General features: G+C 37.3%; 1 long non-coding RNA gene across 1 annotated transcript; it reads left to right on the top strand.

Moving 5' to 3' along the window:
* The first annotated feature begins 2,371 nt into the window (after window positions 1-2,371).
* On the top strand, window positions 2,372-6,085 carry LOC109083119. The gene is made up of 2 exons (XR_006161135.1): window positions 2,372-3,641; window positions 5,512-6,085. It is a non-coding gene; the product is annotated as an uncharacterized LOC109083119 (long non-coding RNA).
* Window positions 6,086-6,313: the final 228 nt, after the last annotated feature.

Here is a 6,313-nt window from a genome sequence, read left to right as displayed (position 1 = left end):
TAGACTGAGGTCATCCGGGTCAGCTAATGATCATTCTGATTGTTCTGTTTCCTGCTGTAGTTTTTGAAGTGTTGCTCAGCAACTAACTCCAGTTTTTGAATAAGGCAAGATAACACATGAAGTTTCTAAAAGTACTTAGCATGTTTGAAAAGCAGAACACTCTTTATAAGACTCTGTCTTGTCCTGTGTGTCTGGATCTTTTCATTCGGCCTGTTCCGGAGCTGCCCTGCAGCCGTAATTATTGCCAGAAGTGCATCAAACAAGCTCAAGTTGCGTAAAAGGGCGCCCTTTTCCCTGCCTCATGTCCCGCTAGGTCACAAAGTAATTTTCCATGCATAAATCCACCAGAGTGTGATAAATGGTGTTTTATATTCTAATTGAAATGTATGCCAAACATGAAGATGAATCTGAATTTAGGTATGTTATTTTGAACATATAAGTGCTGCTGTTTCTGTGAAGACGTTTATCTCTGGTTTATTTTGTTTTAGGCTGACCCTCTCTTTATCCTTTTATAGAAAATAAAAATATTTGAGTGCCTTGTCTCCAGAGATCATGTTTGTAGCATCTGGGGTGAATATAAGTGGAGAGTGTGAAACAACAGCATGTGTTCTCAGCATTTTTACTGGTGATAGATCAAGACATGCCAGGTGTAAAACAGTGGTAAATACTGTTTAAAATATGTTCGAAATACTTTAAGATCCTCTCATAGTTAATACAGCTATAAATGTTGAATGGTTATATACAGTGGGTATAGAAAATAATCACCCCCCCCCCATTAAAATAATCACATTTTGTTGCTTTGCAGCCTGAAATGAATATGGATACAGTTTTTGTTTTATCCAGCTGTTTTTACTCAGTGCAACTTTTAACATCCAAGAGAAAGATAAAACACCAATATGTCAGAAAATAAAAAACAGAATCACTGAGTTAGAAAATGACTTGTAAATTCAATCAGGTGTAGCTAATCACCTTAATGGCACACAAAGCCATTTGACTTTCAACTGTGATCATCAGCTTTGGTCATTTTGATTAGCACAGCATGAAAATAGCTTTTCTGGAGCATTTCAGGCCTTGGTAGTGCAACTAAAGCGAACAATCAACTATGGGTGGCAAGGTACTGTCAAAAGATCTCTGGGATAAAGTTGTGGACAAGCCTGTCAAGAGATGGGTACAAAAAAAAAAAAAAAAAATTCAAATCCAATACAGCTCACCATCCAAATAACAGCATTCCTACAGTTAAGCATGGAGGTGGTAATGTCCTGTTATGGGTGTTTCTCTGCAGCAGGGACTGGAGCACTTGTCAGGATAGAAGGAAAAATGGATGGGGCAAAATACTGTCAAATTTGAGAAAAATCTGCTGCCCTTTGCCAGAAAGTTGTCAATGGCAAGAAGGGTTACCTTCCAACATGATAATGACCCAAAGCACACAGCAAAACAGAATACACATAAGTTGAAGGAGAAAATGTGAATGCCCTTGCATGGTCTAATCAGAGCCCAGACTTAAACCCCCCTGAAAATCTGTGGAATGACTTGAAGACTGCAGTCCACAAACACTCACCATCAAATTTACCTGAACTTAAACAGTTCTGCAAAGAAGAGTGGGCAAATATTGCAGAGTTAGTAGAGGCATATACCAATAGAATAAATGCTGTAATTTAAAGCAAATTTAATTTAAGGCTGATTCTTTTTCCAACTCAGTGTTTTGTTTTGGTTTTTTTTTTCGTTTTTTTTTCTGTTGGTGTTTTATGATGTTATATGTTGCAGTAAATACAGCTGGATAAAAGAAAAACTGTGTCCGTCTTCATTCCAGGCTGCAAAGCAACAAAATGTGACTATTTTAAGGAGGGGTGATTTTTTTCTATATCCACTGTAGATACATAACAGACTCCTCTTCTACTTTGCTCCAGTTTTGTTCATGACTCTGCTTAGTGCAATTCATTGTGTTATTGATTGGTTAAATCAATGGTGTTTTTTTTTTAATCCAGATAATGAGTAATAGGTATTAATAATAATAATAATAAAAAACAACAAATGTTTTTCTTTCATAATGAGAAGCAATTAGCTTTAGGAAATACTTTGTATATCCAGACCAACAGCCCCATCTGGTGGTTGCTAAATACAGAAACTTCATAAGGGAGACATACAAAAAGTGCAGGGCAGGGGGGCCTCCAGGACAGGTTTGGGAAGCTCTGGGTTAATCAATTTACTCTATGGTCATCAACCGCCTCCATGTTGCCGTTAAAACGTTCTCATATTTCTAATAACTGTATTATATTACATTACACATATACACATAGCCTACCTACATTACACACAAACATATATATATTTTTACTAAACATTATTTTAATAGGTCTATACTATATATTAAACAATTAGTAGCCTACATGAAATCAAATGTAATGATAATTTCTATAATAATTTCTTAATATAATTATATACATTGACAATAAATAGATAAACAAACAAATAAATCCCAAACCAGAGTGAGAGAGCTGAGAGCGCCCCCCGCCCCACTGTAGTCCGTACGCGTTCATCCGGGTCCTGGAGCCTCAGCACAGACGCTGACCGCGGGTGTTCATCTATTAGCTATTAGCCGACTAGCCTTCAGATTCCACTGAGGACACAGTGAAGGTATGATAGAGCGTTTGTTTCAAAACGACCCCTTCTTACTAACAAGGATACCGCGTAGATTTCGTCGAGCATGACTTTTTTTTTTTTCTCACGTCCGAGCAACTTTACAATAAGTTTCCATTGCTTATTGCATTATTTAAGAGCGATGTGCAAACTAGCTTGCTGGCTAGTCTGTGAGGGACACTTATCCTAGCATGCCAGTTGAGTAGAGCCGATATATATCACATACTGTTCTCTAAAGATTTTAATAGTGTCGTGTCTGTCAAAAATCACGTGCAGTTTCTACTTGTTCTGAGGGATATTATATTTGGGCGATAGATGTATTAATTGGCTAACTTAGCCGCTGGAGACCGCCATTTTTTATAAATCAAGGGAGGGAAATTTGAGCAACATATAAAGAGTTTGATGGGAGAAACAATTTATATGACTGTCTGTCTTAAATTTTTCTCTGTGTAAAATAACGTTTTGGAATCCCAATACACGTGGATGAGGAATCTCACTGTTAGCTGCGAGTTAGAGTACAGAAATCTGAGGAATATTTACAGATAGCTGGGCTTGTTCAATACTAATCCAACCAGGATTTGTCAGTAATTTACAGACGAGTGAGAGGTGTGATTTCTTAAATCAGTTTGACACTAAGCTTGAGCAGCAGAACCTCAAGGAGTGACATTTCAGCTGCAAATGCAAACTGCATTCAACTAACGTTACATTTGCTCTCTTTGAGAGCATTCAAGCCTTGAATTGAGTGTCTGCTGCTTTTCTGTATCACGTAATGAGCTTTCAGAGAATAATTGTATGTTAAGTAAGGGTTCCCAGATTGAAAAACTGCTAGTATTCTCAGCTAATTCAGTAGCACGTTTTTTTTTTAATTATTATTATTAAGTGCAATTAACTGATTGTTTGATGCGCTTTGAGGAACTAGTATCACATGCACTGGTGTCCTCAGAGACGTGTCCTTTCATAGATGAATATGCAGCATCATTGGAAAACTGCAGGACTGCCAGAATGTAAGTTAAGCTTTGTTGCCAAATGCCAAGTAGGCAAATTTAATGTTTTCACTGCCAGATCCTTGGGATGGATGTTTTGCCACTGTCTTTCTACTTAAGTGTTTTGAACAAGATCCTGTTTCCTGTCTTTGCTATTGAATTTAATTTACGTCATTACAATAATCATCTCAGTTGTCATTATGTCAGTGTTTCCTGCACTCAGGGGATGTACTGCACCGCAGCTGAATCTGCAGCTCATGGCACAATATTATATTGACATTAAATAGGCTTGTGCAAACTTACGGAGTTATTTTTGCTGACAGCATGTAAAAATGGTCATACAGTGCAATATGCTGTCCTGTTTGTGAACAAATCACTCAGCTGGGTAACAAACCAGTATGTAAAGATTGGTGATCAGTGCCAAAACAACATCCTGTAGGAAACACTTTATTTTATGACTTTAATATTGCAACTAGAGTTGTTGTATGTACTGCTTATACATAGTGTATAACACTAAAGTTTGTATTTTCAATGCATGCTTATAATAGTTAATAATTATTTTATAAACTCAACTGCATTTCTTCATGAAAATTATCAGAATGCATTTAGCAGAAACAGACTTAACATTAGAAAAATAAAATAAAAGGAATAGTTTACCTAATGTAGCTGAGTTTATTTCTTTATCAGAACAGATTTAGAGAAATTTAACATTACATCTCTTGCTCACCAGTGAATCCTCTGCAGTGAATGGGTGCCGTCAGAACGAGAGTTCATACAGCTGATAAAAACATCCCAACTAATCCACTCAACTCCATCAGTTAACGTCTTGTGAAGTAGAAAGCTGCGTGTTTGGAAGAAACAATTCCATTAAGGCATTTTAACTTTAAACTGTCACTTCTGGCCAAAATATGAGTCCGTAATCCATAATAACACTTCCTCCAGTGATAATGTCCATCCCCTCTTGTCCTCTCACATCACAATCCAACAAAATATTTGTTTAGATCTGTTTTGGACTGTTTTCACTTATAAACAGTGATTTGAACTATGCATATTTCTTTCCTGATTCAGACGAGACAACCTTTTCACTTGAGAAAACAATATTATGGATAGAGGACTCATATTTTAGTCAAGAAACTTGTTTGAAGTTAAAGATGTTTTGATGAATTTATTACAAACACAAAGTTTGTGGATTATTTACATTACACATGGATTATTGTGATGTTCTTATCAGCTGTTCTGACGGCAGCCATTCACTGCAGATGATCCATTGCAGAGCAAGTTTTGTAATGCTAAATTTCTCCAAATCTGTTCCAATAAAGAAACAAATGCATCTACATCTTGGATGGCCTAAGGGTGAGAACATTTTCAATAAATTTTCATTTTTGGTTCAACTTTAAATTTAAAAACACGAAATTGTATTTAGAATCATATGCACCTACAAGCTACCAACAAGATGGCTGGAAACGAGGCTTTGAGTGCTCTGGTTCAGTCTTGCTTGCCTGCTGTTACTGTCATCTTCTATCCCAGAGCCAAACTGGGCCCAAGTCCGAATGTGGCAGCATTTAATCTTGCCTGAGATGTGAGTACGTAGCCAAGTCACACACAATGTCAACATGGCTTCCTGGTGCCGAGAGGGTGCCAGTAACTTAGCCAGCCCCTCCATTTTGCTGCATTACCCGTGCTGTCTGATGCAGTTCAATGGAGCGTTTTGTAGTCCCGTAGCCGCCCGGTTGGAGTCTATTTTTTATTTTTTCTCCATAATGCGTTCTTTCACAGTAACGTCAAATGATGTGCGATGAGGGCAGCAACTATTCTGAGTTTTGAACAGTCTATTATTTATTTTGTCGGCAGATTGATGAAACTTAATTCACTAACCTTTTCCTGTCCACAGACTGACTGTGCATTTGGAAATGTGGTTGATGCCGAGGCAAGAATCCTAACATGGCGGACAAAAGGGACTTCGGAAAACATCAGTTTGGTTACTTCTGTCCCTATCCATTACTTCATTTCCAGGTGGAAAGAAGGCAACATGTGCACCATGGGATGAGGTAGTAGGTTGTATAGTTTTAGGGTCACACCCACACTGGGAGATAACTATACAGCCTACTGTCTTTCTCAAAGTGAAAACGGAGCTACGGAGTATCATCCTACGTTTCCTGATGTTTAATATCAATGATAGCTTTGTCACGGTATGTGTTGAAAATGTTTTTGATTGTTAATAGAGGCAGCAATGCTTGTGCAGTGTGAGGTAGTAGATTGTATAGTTGTAGGGTAGTGATTTTATCCTGTGTAGCAGATAACTATACAATCTATTGCCTTCCCTGAGGGGCAGAAATACACACCAAATGAGCATCTAATTATTTAAGAAAATGTGATGCATGTGGTTTTTAAATCAAGATTGAATTCTTTTCCTTGTCTAAAGTATCTTTGTTTTTAACAAATACAATAAATTATTTCTAAATTTATCTGTGGTTTTCTTTGATGTAAAATATATGCATGACTTGTATTAAAGGGTTACTGGTTTTATGCCTATTTTTAAACGGGAAAAGAAATTAAATATTTTCAGGGAGTGAAAGACATCCCAAAACCACCTCAGCATCATGCATTCATCCTGGAGATGGCGCTCTTGTATTGTCTATGTTAAACACATGGCTGAACCTCACAGGATAATAGAGCTGCATGTCCTCTGAATG

The sequence above is a fragment of the Cyprinus carpio genome, chromosome A11, assembly GCF_018340385.1.
Source record: "Cyprinus carpio isolate SPL01 chromosome A11, ASM1834038v1, whole genome shotgun sequence".
Lineage (NCBI taxonomy): Eukaryota > Metazoa > Chordata > Actinopteri > Cypriniformes > Cyprinidae > Cyprinus > Cyprinus carpio.
This window is presented reverse-complemented; position numbering and strand designations above follow the sequence as displayed.